The sequence below is a fragment of the Podarcis raffonei genome, chromosome 6, assembly GCF_027172205.1.
Source record: "Podarcis raffonei isolate rPodRaf1 chromosome 6, rPodRaf1.pri, whole genome shotgun sequence".
Classification (NCBI taxonomy): domain Eukaryota; kingdom Metazoa; phylum Chordata; class Lepidosauria; order Squamata; family Lacertidae; genus Podarcis; species Podarcis raffonei.
Window position 1 is genome coordinate 21,212,510 of NC_070607.1, and position 19,569 is coordinate 21,232,078.

Below are 19,569 nucleotides of genomic sequence, written 5' to 3' on the forward strand. Positions count from 1 at the left end.
CAGTAGATGCAAAGCCATGGATTTCTGACATCTTCGCTAGAACGCATAAACGCTACATCTGAGTACAGTCTGAAATGATCACATATGTGCACTGCTCTATGGATTCATGGGTTTGCCATCCCTAAATAATTTATGTGGGAAATGTGCTGTTCGTTATCCATGGTGTTATCACTTTCTTGCTGTGAATACTGAAGTGAGAATGGGAAGTCAGATGCCATCAGAATAATGTACATTTTCTATTCACAGGAATTTTCTGCCACTTTTGGCTGGGGATAATTGACTCTCTGCATCAGCTAAATAACTACAGGCAATGACAAGGCAGGAATTAGATGTACAATTCTATTTTATTAAGAGAAAGGAAGGAATTGATTGAGGGAGCGAAACTTTGAGAACAACAAAGCTTATATCTTGTCACAGGCAAATGGTGGGGCTGATAGGAAACTGCTCATCTTGATTCAAAGTGGGTTCATGAGCTCTGCACATTTTTGAAAGGTGGGGAGAGTTATTGGAAAAAGCCAAGGCTTTTGTTGCTAATTTTCTTCACATAGTTTCTTAACCATGTAGTATGGAAACAACAATTTTGTGTGTGTGGGGGGGGGGAATAAAGACACATACATGCAAGCCATGATTTAAACAGTTCTACTTGGCAATACCAAGCAATTTAAAGACAACATGCATATCAAGGGAGCTTTTAAGTACGCACTGACTAAAGCCAGTGGATCTGGTTAATGTGCCCCCAGGGAATAACATTAGAGACAAAGCATGAAAAAGGCTGCTTCACCAATATATGCAGATGATAGTGTGCACATAAAACTGGCTAAAAGGGTCTTTATATCATTTAAAAAAGCTCTCCCCAGATATTTAAGACACAGAACTTCATTACACCCTAATCAAGCCCTCAAGAAACCAATGGTCCTCTGTAATGCAATGGTCAGTGAAACTTATGCTGTTCCCAGACTATTGGACATAGAAAATGATTTATTAAGTGCCTCAGAAGAGACTAGGCATCTTGCAAAGATTAAGAGTATACAATCCCTGCTTGCAGGCTTACAGTCTAAGAAGACACATGACACAAACACAAAAGAGAAGGAAAATGGAAGAGGCAGAGCTGTACTTACAGTATTGTGGCAATAACATGTTTGTAAATAGCCATTTGCCCAGTCTTCTGTGGTGAGTAAGGATCTCCTCCAGGTGATTAGGCATGGAAGCATTTCAAGAGTTGGTTAATTCCTTCTTATGTGCCATAAAAATATCTAACATGTGCATATGGGGAAATGGGCTACTAAAAAACTTCTATGATCGAGGAACTGATTGGCAATGATGCCGTTAGTGTGGCAAGCCACCTGCTGCCAGTTTTTGGGTAATGTTAGAGCAGAGGTTGGGAACCTTTCTCATGCTAAGTACTGCTTTCCCATGGGAAATGAATGAATGGGGCCAAAGTTGAGGGTCGGTAGAGCTGAAGTCAAAAGTGAATGGGGCCAGCACTGATGGTAGTCCACCCACTTTCCTCCTGTCACCCTTTTTCTTCTTCTTGTCTCTCTCCTGCCCTCCTTCCTCCCCTCCTCTCTTCTCTCTTTGCCCTCCTCACTGAACCCACTTCCTAGGCAGACAGGAAGTGGAAAAGCAAAGAAACTAAAGATCAAGTGTTGAGCCAGTTGCACCTCCTGCCCTGCCTCCTGCCCAATACAGAACATCATGGATGCCGTTTATTTGTGGGATCCACATTATAGTGCCACTGTCACCTTGTTGTTGCTGAGATTTTTGGCTGTTTTTATTTCAAAGGGGAGCAGGTTGGTCTTTGTTCATGCCGTATTCTTTTACACATACAACTTGTGTGCTGGGACAAATTGGGAAGTCAAACCAAGCTTCCTCCCGACATATAGAAAATGATACATGCACTAGAGAGAGAATTTTGCAACCTGAAGCCTGCAGAGACTCAGCTGTGCTTTTACTTACCATCCTTCAAAGGGTGTTTGATCCTTAGATAAAGCATTTGTTAATACTTTAAAGATTTCAACTTAAGATCTATAAAGAGCCTTTCCTTTCCCTTTTTTTTTCTTCCTGAGGTGGAAAAACTACCATATGTGATAATTTTTCTTAAGTATGAAATTCTCTTCAATACCTGGAGCACAATATTTCCCCTCGAGGCTTTCTAGAAAAACATAATATATCACTGAAAAGTTTAAAAACTACTCAGTTTGTGTGCATGTGGAGGAAGGCTTATGTTTTAAGAGATGGGCATCAAGCAGAAATACAAACCGTAGAGTTAAATGATTCAATTTATCAGAATCTTTTCAACTTCCTTCTTGTCAAAATAAGGCTGTGTGTTTGTGTGTGTGTGTGTGTGATTAAAAAAAAGCCCCACAGAGCTGGGCAATAGCTTGAAGGTCATCCATTCCAACACCATTTGTCCAGTGCAATTGGGATGCTACTGCAACAGCCCTGTCAGATGGCTATCTGGCCTTTACTTAAATGCCTCCAGCAAAGGAGAGTCCTCATTTCTCATCATATAGTAGCAAGGGCTGCTGGAGGTGTGGGGCCATATGTTTTGTGGAAGAGACATTGGGGTGCCTCACTGCTATTGAGACTGTTCTCTTCTTCTCCCACCTTCCTTGGTACTATATAAAAGCTGGTGACTGGCAAGGGCATGAACTGTAGGGCTCTTGTCCTGTGGTTCTCAGCTGAGAGTGAGCAGTTGGAGCACAAGTTGAAGAGGACATTAATGGCTATAAAATAGTAGCATTACCCTAAGTTCTGGAATATCTTCCTTCTGGAGGTATATGCTGGTTGGGTTTTAATGGAAATTTACTTAGTTTTTTCTTCTTCTAGTTTTGGGTGGCTATAGCTGGATTGGTTTTGAGTTTGTATCACAGTATGGGTGTTGTGTTTTTCTTTATTGGTCCTGATTATATATTTTGGTTTATATATTGTAGTTTTGTTACTGAAATACTATACCAATATACACATTCAAACCAAGACCACCGCAGATGGAGCATTCCATATCCCTGCATGTTTCTAGAGGGGAAAAATATATTTTGCAGTTGTTATCTCTCATAGGGTCAGGGTGGAGAAAGTTTCCTGATCTTGACAAATATATTCCTGCTTGAAAAGAAAAGAAAAGAAAAGGTGGAAGAACAAGGATTTGCTTGATGTTGCCTTGGCATATTTGTTCTGTTGATTTTAAATGAATATGTAGGTCACTTTGAATATGCAGAGTGCTGGATTAAAATACATATGGTATCCCATTGATAAAGTGAAAAGGTTGTGAGTTCCCATCATCAGTAGCTACACAGCTTGATAGGATCTCAGAGTTCCTCAGATTTTATTTTTGCCTGAAGGTTTGTTTCAATGTTAAGTGGCAACGTAGACCTATGTGGAACACTCAAACATTTGCACATGTGGATCCTGTCCAGTTAAATTTGGGCTTCTCCTCAGAATTCCTCAGATGCCTGCTTGGTGAAAGAACCTTCAGATTTGCTTTGAATTTCACATTAAGCAAATGCATTGATACATGTTTCCCCTCTGCTAAAAAGAACTTCTGAATGGTGGACTCAACAGTGCCTCATCTTATTGCAACACTACATTACAAAGGACATAAATAGCTATTACGCTCTGAGAAGCTCTCTATCAATTGCTCATTGGCCACAAGCTTTTTGTGGTTTTTTTAGGTCATCATTTTGAAACAGTCACATCTCCGACAATTAAAGTTTTTGTTCTGATCTCCTTTACAGTAGGATCAAAAAGCCATCTCCCCTCCCCTTTGGGGGGGGTGTTCAAGTGTCCATCATTTGTGGCTGGTAATAGAATTGCCTTTTATGAATCAAAAGGGTTCAGATCAAAACAAGAGGAGGAAAGATTGTAAGACAATGCAGCTGCTGTGTTTCTTATGAAATAGACCAGGCTGTGGTGTGAACTCAGAGGAACAGTGGCGTGTTAAGTAACTAAAGCAGAAATGGGAAACCTCAAGCCTAGGGGGGGGGGGAAATGCTGCACTTCAGGTCTCTCTCTACAGTACTCCCCACATAGCACCTCTCACTGCCCCTGCTCCATACTCTCCTTGAGTGCTTTTGCTCAGCTTCAGTGTCTGCTTGAGATGTAATGATGCCTCTTGCTTGCCTGCACAGAGGGTGTGTGTGTGTGTGTGTGTGTGTGTGTGTAGAAACCTCTGGCATTGGCATGGCTGGAATGTAGGTAACTGTACAGAGCTAAGAGTCACATCAATTGCTCCATCTACATTTTGCCTCTGGCTCCACCCACCACTTTCCATGTAGCCATTGAGGGAATATGGCCCATGGGATGAAAATAGTACCACACCTCTGATCAAAGGGATGGTATGTGTCTCCTTTCCCTTCCCAACTTTTACAGTATTTTATTTACAGTATTTATACACCACCCAATAACAGAGGTTCTCCAGCCAGTCTACATATAAAAATTTAAACCCTAAGATATATATATAAAATAAAATGGAAGCATGACAACTAGGTAAACTTCATTATGAACCTTACTCAGCCATGGGGAGAATTAGAAAATAAACTTTAATGTGGGGTGCAGAGAGGAGGAGAGACAGAAAGCAGAAGGTGAAATAGGAGTGAGGGAGTCACGATTAGTGTGACCTTCATCCCAAAGAGGAAACGTGTTGCCATAAAAGGGGGCACCGATTTTTATATAAATTTTAACATTTTCATATGCACATTTTAAAATAATTGCAATGACTCAAATAAAGAATGCAATACAGATCTCACTATAGTGGGGAAGACTCTGACCAGGGTTTACTTCTGTGCCTGTTTAGTCTGCTGTCCAAGGTGCTGATAACTGTTGACGGGCAACATATAGACCTTGCTTTCCCTTCTTACGGTTCTTTATATTTAAACCAGACTTGGACCTCCGAAGTCATCTGTCAGTCTGTCGAACAGAAGACACCTGACCCATTTGTGATTTGAGCAATGGCAACCAAGCAACAGCCATCAGAACAGCCAATTCACTGGGTGTTTCAGCTGTGGCTTATGACTGCCAGATACCCTACCTTTTAAGAGCTTCAAGGGAGTGAGAGAATACACGGGGCACCTATAGGGCTGCCTGCTAAAATGGTGGTGAAATAGTCATATTGAGCACCAGGGCGGGAAGGTACTGCTGCTTACCACGTTGCTGCATTCAGACACTTAAAGCTACAACCAACAGCCCTAGATCTGATCCTCGGACTTATTGCATATATCAGTAAATTTCTACTGTCTGTAACAGAGATAGGTCTAAGTAATTACCTTAGAGCATAGACTGATGACCTTCAGGTTGATATTGGTTCAAACCTTTTTCATAGATGCAGCCATTGGGGGTTAGAAGGCTGTATCCATCTAAGTGGTACTCAGAGTAGACCCACTGAAATTAATGGACTTGACTAACTTAAATCCATTGGTTTTCATGGGTCCACCCTGAAGATGACTTAGTTGGTTAAAACCCAGAAGACTTCAACAGCTACTGGTTGGCTGGCTTAAAAACATGAGTTGACTTGGACATAACAAACTTGGCTTTATAAATCATGGCTTGTTTAGCTAGGAATCCATATTGTGCCTGTTCACCCGCTTCCTCCCATCCTCTCCTTTTGTACCACAGTTGCCACTTTTATCATGATTACTTTAAACCAAAGTTTCTTGTTACATCTGAATCAGAAAAACTGATCACCAATATAAAGCCATAAATGTGCTTTAACAGAACCGGCTGATGGTGTTAAACACTAAACGCATGCTAAAAGGGATTACTAATTATATTATCAGTACAATATCCATTTAGCTTAATCTCGGATTCCTTTCTCTACTGCCTTACACTGCAGTACCTTAACAGGATGTGGGGAATGAACATTCTTAGCATTTTAGATATTTCATGCCTTGCATAGTTGTTATATGCATGTTTGTTACTAGGATGGCTCAAAGCCTCCAGTTCCTATTGTTGCAGAACATTATTGCTATGACAATAGTGTAGTCATAGCAATGTCCCAAGCCAAACTATGTTTGATCCTCAAGTGGATAAAAGGCTTAATTGGACAAAGAAATAAAAATAGCCTGCCATTCAGAAGTTCCATGACCTGTTTTTCAGTCATACATCTATGATCCTGAAGAAAATTGTAAGTCTGGAGTTTGCTAATAGAACCGAGAGCAGAAAATGAAGCTGAATGTTGGAAGGGTTTGGGGCAGATAAAAGAAACTATTTCTTCATGTACAGTTAAACTATGGAACTTGTTCCCATGGGAGGCAGTGAGTCACACCAGCTTGGGTTGTTTTAGAAGAGAATTAGATCAATTCATGGAGGATAAGGCTATTGGTGACCATGATGACTATGCTCTGGCCTCATGGCTGGAGACAGTTGAGCTCTAAATACCAGTTGCTGGAAACTGCAGGAGAGGGGACTGCTCTTGTGCTCAGGTTTTGCTTTGGTGGTTTCCCAGAGGCATCTGGTTGGCCACCTTGAGAACAGGATACTGGACTAAATGGGCCATTAGCCTGATCCAGCAGGCTCTTCTTATGTTTAGCTGCTGCCCCATTGCACTTAATCTTGAAACCATACTCAAAAAACAAATAAAGTCAAATGTTGCCAAACTGAATGACAACAAAATATTTGGAGCACTTTAATTTACCAGGCAGAATTCACAGTCCTCTTTAAATAACTTTTGTGAGTCAGATTAGGAAGGTCATAATGAACATTCGCTGCATCTCAACCTTTTATTTCGGAAAGAGTTTCTGAAATTGATACAATTCCTTCAAATTTCAAGATTTAGTTGGCCATGACAAGCCACACAGAAGACGCAAAAGGGTGTCTGCTTTGCATGCAAACATCATCTCCCTCAAAATTATCCTGTCTTTGCCCTTATCTTCCCATGTCTGCATGTTCATCCATCCAAAAACATCTGCACATTGAACTAGATGTCAAGCAGAAGGCTAGTCCTTTCTTATGATGACTCTCCAATGGTTTAAAAATAGAGATGGTTTTTGTTTTGTAAATCAATGAGGTAAAGATGTCAGAATCGGAATCTGCTGCCACGTTCGTCACATCCGCACCACTCTTTTAAGGAACTCTTTACCATTTTGAGAGTCATGACTTTCCACAAAAAAATCCTAGGAATTGTAGTTTGTTAATGGAGCTAACATCACAGACCAGCAATTCCCAACACCCTTAAAGAAACTACAGAATTCCCCATGACTGTTCAAGTGGTATAAGTGTGCTTTAAATGTATGGTGGGTGGATGTGACCCCTCTTTCCATTCCACATATTCAGCGTCTTCTGTTCTTTTCTTTTGCTTACAAAAATGTATAGATGGCTTAATCAAATAAATCTCTTAAGCCGTGCACATATTGAAATAATTATCAATAAAACTCAGATGAAATCAGCAAAACATTTTTGCCTGTGTGTTCATGTGGAGAATGTGTGAAAGGGACTTTAATCTTTTCCAGGTCCTGTGATTTGGGGCTTTTCAGTATCAAGCAATTCAGTGCCTTAGTTTTGTCCCAAAACAATTACAAATGTCCGGCAGCATGCTGGTCTACAGTCCTGTTTCATGATCAAGCACCCTGAGCATCCAGAAACCAGTGCAATAAACACAAGGCCCTCCAAGGAAACAACAAGGCAATATTTAATTATTCACTGGCTTTCTTGCCATATCAAAGCACCACACTGAACCTGCCGCAATTGCATTTCAGAGGGCAAACACTATTCCTTATCTAAAGCAGCTGCTGTACAGCTGCAGCACTTACTGTGCTTTATACATTTGTATCGGCAAAGGAGAGGAGTATGACTTAACTTGTTGTGGTATTTAATTGGCTTATCCTATAAATAATAGTAATTAGCATCAGAGTGTGAAGTTTTATGTGATTACCACTAGTAGTACGTTCTCCTCTTTTCTCATGTTTGGTACAACTTCTGGTGTAACTTCCATTGTTTTCTATTGCTCCCCTTCCTCACAGACCTGCTCCCTGCTCCTATATGTGTACGAGTGGCCCTTTTTTTCTTTTGGAGGTTTCAGATGTTGCAAGATGCTATGGCAAGCAGATGTCTGAGTGTGCTTTGCTGCAGGGATGGGTAATGTGTAGTCCAGATTCCAGCAGCCCCAGCCAGCAGAGCCAATGGTCAGGGATGATAGGAGTTATAGGTTCCCCAATTCCTGTTTTACTGCTATATCTGGAAACATCTCAGATGTTGGTGACTTGTGGAGGTCAGTTGGTAGATCACCACACTTCAACCAGCGTGATGTATCAGCAGAGTAAGTGGCGCGCTAGCAGAGGTTTCAAAGAACTCCTGCTCTCAGCAGAACAGCTCCTTCCTGGTTAAGGCCAAAACTAATCTCCCACACAGTTCAAATTAACAAAGTGTTTATTGTTTCCAGACACAAGACAAAGCTAAACCTTACTATCTACTCTATACTGTTCTTCTGGTCTTCAAAGTAAATTTACATATGTACAGATCCACTAGCACTATCACCATGCTAGCTAATGCTGCTGCGTAAAACCCACAGCCTTTTCCCCCAAGTCTCACAGATGCAGTGTCAGATGCTGACAGCAAACAGGTTAGGACATGGACAAAACACCAGGCCATGATGAAAGCAATGCCCTAGAGACTATTATACCTGTTTCTACACGAAAGCATATTTTCTGAACCATTGGGAGGGTGATTGGCTCAGCAAATCATACACTCAACCTCAGTGGTGTTCTGTCAGGGACTGGACTGAAGAGGAATGGTGGGGACTACCCCCCCTCTTCCTGCACCTTCCCAAGAAGAGGAGGGCAGTATAGATTTAGAACAGTGGTTTGCAGAAGGTTCTAGTTCAGATGCTGCAGAGGGGAAAAGCTGGGAAACATTGGGAGAGGAAGGAGGGAAGAAGGAAGAAGGGAGAGCAGGAAGAAGAAGCACCAGGGGGGAGACAGCTGACAGACTCGGTGTCTCTAGAAAGCATTCCTGACCCCACCCCAGGACCAGGCATGCATTGAGAGTAGTAGAACAGAAAGCTCAGAGGCAGAAAGCGCAGATTAGCTGGTGCAGGGATGACATAGAATTTGAGAGACTGAGGGGGTGGGGCTTTACTTAGAGCAACATCATTATCTAAGAGAGACTGCATCCCTTCATCTCTCTCTGTTAATAGTGAATAAACTACTTGGCAAGAACTCTTCTTGTTTATCTGCTTCTTGGCTGCCACCGTGGGAGGGATAGGATTCCCTGAAGCCTGGCATGTTCCTATGGCAAGCCAGTGTACCCTTCTAGCAGAACACCCAGATTGGGGGATGTGCTCCTCAAGACATGAGACCAAGCACCGTACAATATAACCCATTGTTCATGTTACACCAACATCAGAGAGCTCCGCTTATTAAGAATCTCATGTAAGAATGCCTTATAGGATTTCTAAAAATAATATTTTATTCTTCTTTCCAATAGAAAGTTACATTTGTTACTCAACAATTATATTCCAATTCAACAAAATTAAAGACTTTCCACTCACTCAACATCTAGATTTATTGTTGTTGTTGTTTAGTCGTTTAGTCATGTCCGACTCTTCGTGACCCCATGGACCAGAGTACGCCAGGCACTCCTGTCTTCCACTGCCTCCCGCAGTTTGGTCTGGGATTTGTAGGTCTGTGAGGAGGAGGAGGAGGAGGAGGAGGAGGAGGAGGAGGAGAAGAAGAAGAAGAAGAAGAAGAAGAAGAAGAAGAAGAAGAAGAAGAAAAGGAAGAGCTTGGATTTGATATCCCGCTTTATCACTACCTTAAGGAGTCTCAAAGCAGCCAACAATCTCCTTTCCCTTCCTCCCCCACAACAAACACTCAGTGAGGTGAGTGAGGCTGAGAGACTTCAGAGAAGTATGACTAGCCCAAGGTCAACCAGCAGCTGCACGTGGAGGAGCGGGGAAGCGAACCCGGTTCACCAGATTAGGAGTCCACCGCTCTTAACCACTACATGATGCTGGCCTCTCTGAGAGGGAAGCTGCAATGCCCAAGATCATTTGGGGGACGTCATGTGCTTTAAATGCTCACTGGATGCACTTTAAATCATAGCATCTGAGAACTGTAGAGTTTTGAGGGACCCCGAGGGTCATCTAGTCCAACCCCCTGCAATGCAGGAATCTCAGCTCAAGAACCCATGGCAGGTGGGCATCCAAGCTCTGCTGAAAAACCTCTAAGGAAGGAGAGTCTACTGCCTTCCAAGGGATTTCCTCCCACTGTCAAACAGCTCTTGCTGTCAGAAAGTTCTTTCTGGAGTCGGAATCTCCTTTCTGGTCGCTTGAAGCCATGGCTTCAGGTCCTGAGGGCCTCTGGAGCAAGAGAAAACAAGCTTCCTCCCTGTGATGCCCTTGAGATATTGACAGGGCTCTCATATCCATGTCCGGAGGGACAGGGAGCAAAACATCTCTCTCTCCCCTTTCTCTACCCCATGCAGAATGGCAAGGGGTCTGTGCATCCGGCTGGGAAGAAGGTGGTGGGAGGTAGGAGCCCAGCCAGAGGCTGGCTGTGGGCAGGATCCTTGCACTGCCGGGGGTTGGACTAGATGACCCTTGGGAACCCCTTCCAACTCCACCATTCTCTTGAGCAGCTGAAGGAACGGGTGGGGGAGTAAGATGCAGAAGAAGGGGAGGCACAACCACACACCCCAACAGCCCCCTCTGGCCTGACCCACAGTGGCCTCATCCCAGCACACTTTGACCCCCCTGGTTTTATTTTTCTTCATTCAGCTGCTGGACAACCCAGCAGCCTGGCCCCTGTTTGCCAGCTGATGTCACAAAGTGCTGCTTTGCAAGCAAATCTTATAATGCCCTCAAAGGGGATGCCTGTCAGATGACAGTGAGAGTTGGTAGAGAAAGATGGATTCTCAAGGTAGGAGGCCAAGAGGATATGAGCGGCAATATTATTATTGTGAGGTGATGCTATTACAATTCCAAAGGGAATGTCAAGCAGGGACGGAAGGGGAAGAGAGAGAGTGGAATTCTGCTGGAGACGGAAGATTGGCAGATGTTTGGAAAGGGAGTTTGAATGGGGGGGCAGGTGAGAGTCGGTTGAGAGCGGTGGGTTCTAGAAGGGGGCACGAGGGGGGGGATGAAGCTGAGCTGGACTTAGAAGCAGCAGCACGGCCGTCATCGCTCTGAGCATGTGGCTGTTCAATGCTGAAAGAAGGGGGTCTCTCCCAAATTGGCGGCAAGAGGATTCCCTTAATTCAGGTGAGCCATGGAGCCAGGGCTTGGCTTGTACAGAAATAGTACCTCAGGTTAAGAACTTTGCTTCAGGATGAGGACAGAAATCGCACAGTGGCAGCACAGCGGCAGTGGGAGGCCCCATTAGCTAAAGTGGTACCTCAGGTTAAGAACAGTTTCAGGTTAAGAACGGACCTCCAGAACGAATTAAGTTCTTAACCCAAGGTACCACTGTATTGCTAAAGCCCAGATGCCTCACCCCCCCAAGCTTCACAGAACTGGGCTATGCCTGATTATCGTGTTGTTTAGTCGTGTCCACCTCTTCGTGACCCCATGGACCAGAGCACGCCAGGCACTCCTATCTTCCACTGCCTCCCGCGGTTTGGTCAAACTCATGTTTGTAGCTTCGTGAACACTGTCCAACCATCTCGTCCTCTGTCGTCCCCTTCTCCTTGTGCCCTCCATCTTTCCCAACATCAGGGTCTTTTCCAGGGAGTCTTCTCTTATCATGAGGTGGCCAAAGAACTGGAGCCTCAGCTTCAGGATCTGTCCTTCCAGTGAGCACTCAGGGCTGATTTCCTTCAGAATGGATAGGTTTGATCTTCTTGCAGTCCATGGGACTCTCAAGAGTCTCCTCCAGCACCATAATTCAAAAGCATCAATTCTTTGGTGATCAGCCTTCTTTATGGTTCAGCTCTCACTTCCATACATCACTACTGGGAAAACCATAGCTTTAACTATACGGACCTTTGTTGGCAAGGTGACGTCTCTGCTTTTTAAGATGCTGTCTAGGTTTGTCATTGCTTTTCTCCCAAGAAGCAGGATTCTTTTAATTTCGTGACTGCTGTCACCATCTGCAGTGACCATGGAGCCCAAGAAAGTAAAATCTCTCACTGCCTCCATTTCTCCCCCTTCTATTTGCCAGGAGGTGATGGGACCAGTGGCCATGATCTTAGTTTTTTTGATGTTGAGCTTCAGGCCATATTTTGCGCTCTCCTCTTTCACCTTCATTAAAAGGTTCTTTAATTCCTCCTCACTTTCTGCCATCAAGGTTGTGTCATCTGCATATCTCTGGTCTCTGGTCCCTCTGCCCCTTCAAAATCCAGCTTGCACTTCTGGGAGTTTCTGTCCACATACTGCTTAAGCCTGCCTTGTAGAATTTTAAGCATAACCTTGCTAGTGTGTGAAATGAGGTAGTTGGAGCATTCTTTGGCACTGCCCTTCTTTGGGATTGGGATGTAGACTGATCTTCTCCAATCCTCTGGCCACTGCTGAGTTTTCCAAACTTGCTGGCATATTGAGTATAGCACCTTAACAGCATCATCAGCTGGAATATCATCACTTCCGCTGGCCTTGTTATTTGCAGTGCTTTCTAAGGCCCATTTGACTTCATTCTCCAGGATGTCTGGCTCAAGATCAGCAACCACACTACCTGGAGTGTACGAGACATTCATATCTTTCTGGTATAATTCCTCTGTGTATTCTTGCCACCTCTTCTTGATGTCTTCTGCTTCTGTTAGGTCCTTACCACTTTTGTCCTTTATTATGGTAATCTTTGTACGAAATGTTCCTTTCATATCTCCAATTTTCTTGAACAGATCTCTGGTTTTTCCCATTCTATTGTTTTCCTCTATTTCTTTGCATTGCTTGTTTAAGAAGGCCCTTTTGTCTCTCCTTACTATTCTTTGGAAATCTGCATTCAATTTCCTGTATCTTTCACTATCTCCCTCGCATTTTGCTTGCCTTCTCTCCCCCACTATTTGTAAGGCCTCATTGGACAGCCACTTTGCTTTCTTACATTTCCTTTTCATTGGGATGGTTTTCGTTGTTGCCTCCTGTATAATGTTACGAGTCTCCATCCATAGTTCTTCAGGCACTCTGTCCACCAAATCTAAATCCTTAAACCTGTTCCTCACTTCTACTGTGTATTCATAAGGGATTTGATTTAGATTGTATCTTACCGGCCCAGTGGTTTTTCTTACTTTCTTCAGTTTAAGCTTGAATTTTGCTATAAGAAGCTGATGATCTGAGCCACAGTCAGCTCCAAGTCTTGTTTTTGCTGTATAGAGCTTCTCCATCTTTGGCTGCAGAGAATATAATCAATCTGATTTCGATGCTGCCCATCTGGTGATGTGCATGTGTAGAGTTGTCTCTTGTGTTGTTGGAAAAGCGTGTTTGTGATGACCAGCTTGTTCTCTTGGCAGAACTCTATTAGCCTTTGCCCTGCTTCGTTTTGAACTCCAAGGCCAAACTTGCCAGTTGTTCCTTTTATCTCTTGACTCCCTACTTTAGCATTCCAATCCCCTATAATGAGAAGAACATCCTTCTTTGGTGTCATTTCTAGAGGGTGTTGTAAGTCTTCATAGAATTGGTCAATTTCAGTTTCTTCAGCACCCGGAGTTGATGCATAAACTTGGATTACTATGATGTTAAAAGGTCTGCCTTGGATTCATGTCAAGATCATTCTATCATTTTTGCGAATGCATCCCAGTACAGCTTTCGCCACTCTTTTGTTGATTATGAGGGCCACTCCATTTCTTTTACGGGATTCTTGCCCACAGTAGTAGATATGATGGCCATCCGAACTGAATTCTCCCATTCCCGTCCATTTTAGTTCACTGATGCCCAGGATGTCAATATTTATTCTTGCCATCTCATTTTTGACCACATCCAGCTTACCAAGGTTCATGGTTCTTACATTCCAGGTTCCTATGCAATATTTTTCTTTACAGCATTGGACTTTCCTTTCACTCTCAGACATATCCGCAACTGAGCGACCTTTCGGCTTTGGCCCAGCCACTTCCTCAGCTCTGAATCTACTTGTACTTGTCCTCCGCTCTTTCTCAGTAGCATGTTGGACGCCTTCCGACTTGAGGGGCTCATCTTCCAGTGTCATAACTTTTATATTTCTCATCTGTAACCTCTTCCTTTGTTTTTTATTTTTCCTTTCTGTCTCCTAGGACATAATAGGCTGCTGAGGCACCAAATCATGAAGGAGGCTGGTGTGCCACAAAGAGTGAATCAACTATTGGAGATTGTGGTAGGTAAATTCCATGGGGAATCCATTCCCCACATGTGCAGGGAGGTCATGGCACTGACCTGAGTGAAACAGGGCTGGGTTGGGGGGTTGCAGGCTGGTCTCACCCCAGCCCCTCACCCCCCTCCTTCCAAGCCAGGGGTCAGGCGCCCAGGCAGAAGCAGGGCCCATTGGCAGCCAGTGGTGACGTGGGCATGGACAGCCTGGCAGGGGTGCTTGTTCTGCCCCCTCCTTCCCTGGGTCAGCTGGCCAGACACCCTCGCCAGCGCTCAGGCTGTCCCCACAGAAGTTTGGGGGCTGCTCCCCCCAGGGGCCCTATGTCTCCACCGCAGTAGGGCCCTGTCTCCACTGGCTTGCCTGCCCATGGGCTGCTGCCCATATGCTCTGTGCCAGGCAGGAGAAGGAGGGATGGGGAAGAGCGAGGAAGGGAGGGAACTGGGATGGCAGACTGGCAGGAGGGTGGGGAGAAAATATTGAGGGCGATGTGCCCCTGAAGGAAATCATTGGGGACGGCCCAGGGGACCCCTGTCTCCTAGAGAGTACAATGTCCTTCTTCCTTTGCAGGGCTGTGGTTTGGGGAAACCCACAGAAGCCCAGCAGCAGCCCAGCGGTGTGGGGAAACCCAGCAAAATCCGGAGGTATGTTGTGACCTTGTGTGGCAGGGGAAGTATTTCCCAATGATCTTGGGGGTGGAGGAGGAAGGCCTGATTTAGAGATCCCTATAGTTTTATGGAGAGGGTTTCTCTGTGGTCCAGGCAGGGCCATAGCTAGGGGGTGGTGAGGTGGGCCCCTGCCAGGGGTGCAGGTGAGGGGTGGGGCACAAAATTGGCTCATAAATATGTCTAAATATATAGATGATAATAATAAATATTATCATCTATATATTTATCTGGAACTCCTCCAAGCAATCAGACTAAAAGAGCTTGTTTCTTCCTTAGGCAAGAGGCCCGCCAGAACGAGGGGGGGAAAGGCTCCCACCTCAGGTAAGTGGAAAATGCCAACTGAGTGCCCCATATTTTAAGAATGCTTCCTTCCCGTGTCCCCCCTCCCTCATGCACCAGACCGGTGCTATCATCTGGGATCCAGGTGCTTGCTGATTCCTCCGTTTCCTTTGCAGGGAGGGAGCCTTTCCCCAATGTTTACTTTGTTCTGGCGAAATCCCTGGAGGGACGTGGCGAAGATCAGGTACTGGGACAGAAGGAAGGAAGGGGTCCTTGTGGAACTTCTTTTGGGGGGTCATAAAAAATGGGGCAGTAGTTTTTGGCACCAGCACCTTCTCCTAAGATGCTTCCTGCTTCCTCCACAGGGCCACGCCTCCAGGGATGAGGCTCCAGCACCGGCTCCTGGGACAAAGAATGAGAGACCATCGCAGCGGTTCCTGGCCCCTGACCCTCGCCTGCCTCCCTCTCCGTCTGTTCTCCGTGCGGGCATGGCTCCTTCCTGGTCCTACTTGGCGCAGAAGCAGCAGCCAAGGTTTCCCCCCATCAAAAGCATCTCAAGAGTTATTCCGGAGCTGGGGGAGACTTTGGCTGCTGCCTCTGTGCCAGGCCGGTCAGGATGGAGCCCAGACGCCCGTACAGAGGAGGACAGGGTGGGGCAGCTTATAAGATTGGCTACCTCTGATTTAAAAGCTTTCTTTGTGTTTTATCTGTAAAGCTGGAAAACAGTGTTGCACTCCTTCAGTGTCTGTTCCAGTTTTGGGGAACCCTTAGGCAAGCTGCTTTCAGTGTCCCCACCCTGGCCATGTCCTCCTCCTTCCCATGAAGTCCCATGGTTCAGTGGTTGAGAACATGCAGAAGGACCCAGGTTCATTTGCAGTGCATGTGGGGAAAAACCTGAGACCTTAGGAAGTTCCTGCTGCTTTCAGTGTCACTGACCTGAGTTGCATAATAAAGGAAATCTTTCCTCCTCCACCACCTCCTCCCCTTCTTCTTCTTCTTCTTCTTCATCATCATCATCATCATCATCATCATCATCATCATCATCATCTCTCTTGCAAGCCTGAGCTCATTCTGAGCTTTGGCCTGCCTGACATTCACCCTGCAACTATTGGCTGCTCATGTATATTCCTCCTTTGTGATTTCCCCTTGCTTCCATTTCCTATACATGCCCTTCTTAAATCTCAGCTAATCTGTAACCTTCTCATGCAGCCACACTGGTTTCTTGAGACCCCCCACCACAATAGGCAGACTTGCCACCCAGCAGCCTGTTCATGAATCCAAAGAGTGACTTACGTCTTCCAATCTCAGCCAGAAAGAAAGCATTATCTCTCTGTTTCCACCACATCAGGTTCAAAGTGCTATAAGGCCAAGGTTGTGATTAGCTGGTGCTGCAAGGTTGCCTTTTTGATAATTTACCATGTAATTAGCATAGGGATTGCACTGATTTGTTTGAAGGATTAGAGTTTGTCTTCATTTTGTTTTATGCTTCCAAGCTGTTGTTTTTCCACCCAGTTTTCTGTTTTAATGCTGCATGTGCAACCGCAATTTAAGGTCAAATTATTTTCTCATCACCTTGCAGATGCGTGGAATGGAGTTAGAATTTGATTTTAATGTGTTTTTAAAGATATAAAATGGCAGTGCCGCTACCGTAGCTACCAGGGACGTTTAATTCTCTGTGCACTGCTATGATGATCAATGGTAAAACCCAAACATCTGAATAATGACAAGTTGGCTATTCCCTCTCAGCATCAAATGGTTAACAAGGATATCATTATTGTTTCTTTATCTAGCATGCATTTTCCCAACCATTAGCGCCCGATTCAAACAGCTAAGCACATTACCAAGTTTTGATAGCTCTTTACAATCACCAATTTGATCCCAGTTCAGAGCACTGCAATTCCAGCTCAGCTTGAAGTAGAATTAAGAGGCGTGTAAGTTTTACGTTGCTAGTGCAGTCTTTAGATCTTTGCATGAAGTGGAACTCTTAACTTTAAGTTAAGTCTGCTTCAGACACCCTTTCTCCACTTAAGGAAGCACTGCTCTAGGAGGACTTATGGGTATCTCAACACTCAGCACGCACAATGACTGCACGTTACACCATGGTTATGCGGCTGTTTCCTGCTGTGGATTCATAAGATATGGAAGACTTTATACGTATATATGGGTGCCCTGATGGGTCTAGACTTCCCAAGTGCATGCGCGCGCACACACACACACACGGGTGTTCAAAGACGCATCTTCAAGACCTTATTACTCAGGAAAAATCCACAGTACTTGTGATGTTGTGGTGCTGTTCTACTTCATTTATTTTATTTATTTATTTTAATTCTATATCGCTGTTCATCCAGAGATCTTGCGGCAGTTCATTCTGAACTTTCTCAGAAAGCCACATTGGCCACTGTGGGAGCTGCCACCCAGCTCATTCTATGCCTATGTAGTAAGTCCCAGTGTATTAAATGGAACTTCCAAGTAAGTAGCCAAGGACTGGAGTCACAACGCAGTGGCCAAGAGCATGGAGTTGATAAGTCCCTGCCTCAGCCACAAATTCAGTGGGTGGCCCTTTGATCTCATCTTGCCTTGCCTCACAACCTCCTACTTGAGAAGGTTGGGAGGAAACCCCAGAGCAGGTTTAGTGGGTGTGCAGGGGAAAGGGAAGGGGAGAGCTCCATTGTGGAAGAGCCAGTGTGGTGTAGTGGTTAAGAGCGGTAGTCACATAATCTGGGGAACCAGGTTCGCGTCTCCGCTCCTCCACATGCAGCTGCTGGGTGACCTTGGGCCAGTCACACTTCTTTGAAGTCTCTCAGCCCCACTTACCTCACAGAGTGTTTGTTGTGGGGGAGGAAGGGAAAGGAGATTGTTAGCCGCTTTGAGACTCCTGAAGACTCCAAACTACTACTCCTCCTCTTCTTCTTCTTCTTCTTCTTCTTCTTCTTCTTCTTCTTCTTCGATATTGCCTTCTCTGTGTTGTCAGAGATGGTATTGCATTTATATCTTGGTGTCTGCTTGCAAGTCTGTTTTTGTTGTTACAAGACAAGAGTGACCTGTTTGTGGCTATCCAAAACATTATTTTCCCTCAAGCTCCCCCAGAACTGATGGAAAATGCCAGTTCTCCCCTAGAGAATATTCAGTGAAGTGCCCTCTTTTCAATTCATCACATACCCAAAAAATGCAGTATTTTGAGAGGTCATTTTCACTCAGTCATTATTGGATTTCAGAATGAGAGAAAGGGGGCTGTTGAGTTTCGTCTTCTGTCCTTCCTTCATTGCACTGAGTTTCCCCTCCATCCCTCCTCTGTGCATCAAATGATTCACATCACATGTACAGTAAATCTTAATGAACGCAGTGAGGCAAATATTCATAGTATTGCAATGCAAATGGAATCAGTGACTCAAGTCTTCACTGATTATTCTCCCCCAGAAACTTTGCAAATCTTGAAACGCTTTTGATGTTGCTCAAATATCCAAAAATATTTCACCTGATGAGGGACCCCTAAATCTACTTAGAATTTTGATTTAGGGGAAACCCAGTGACAAGCTATTGCTGTGTATAGCCTCCCTAGAGATTTTGAAAATCATAGCAAAACTCTTGGATTTTCTTGAAATTCTTCAGATGTTTTGCCCCAGGAGAAATTTCTAAACTGCCTTCCAATTTTGTTTGAAGTGACATTTCAGTGGTAACTCTGGATTCATCCTTCTGGGAATGAAAATGGTGAATTGGGAGATACTTATGTCTTTTTGGACAAGGTATTAAGAGGAGAGAGACCTTTAGGGGAGAGACATGGGCCTAGGAGCTACCGAATAGGGTCTGATGCTGTTTTGTAAAGCCAAAATCTCATTTCTGTTAATGGGAGTCTTGCCCAAGTAAAAACTATAAGAGGATTAAAGGATGGAAAAAACAAGAATGAGATAAACACAGAAAAAAATCACTTACAATAGCTGGGTTATTTGTAAAAAGGCTTCCTGTGTGTGTTCAGTACAATGCTCCTCGTTTTCAGCAAAGCATCCTTGATTATAACAGGCATCTGGTTACTGTAGACAATAGAGTATTTTTTTTTTTAAGCAGGCATTATTAACAATAAAAATGCATTGAGTTTGTTGAGAACAAAACTGCATTTTATGCAGGTTACAAGCTGTGTCTAAAAGGAGTGAAGAGAAAGAATAGCAAATGAGGTTGCAGACAAGTTAAATCATATTATGGCAATGAAGCTCATGTGTGTGTTTATGTGTGTGGGTGATAAGAAGAGGGAAGAAGAAGAATCAACCCAAAGAAATAAGAATTTGCAGTCACTGTTTTGGTTTAATGTCTTTTTTGGTTTAATCTATGAGGTTGAATTGTTTTTAATGTACATTACCACTAAATGTTTTGCCTAGCAAAGTATGTGTGCACATTCTCTCCTCGCATAAATGATATTTTCATCTGAATGAGCAACATTG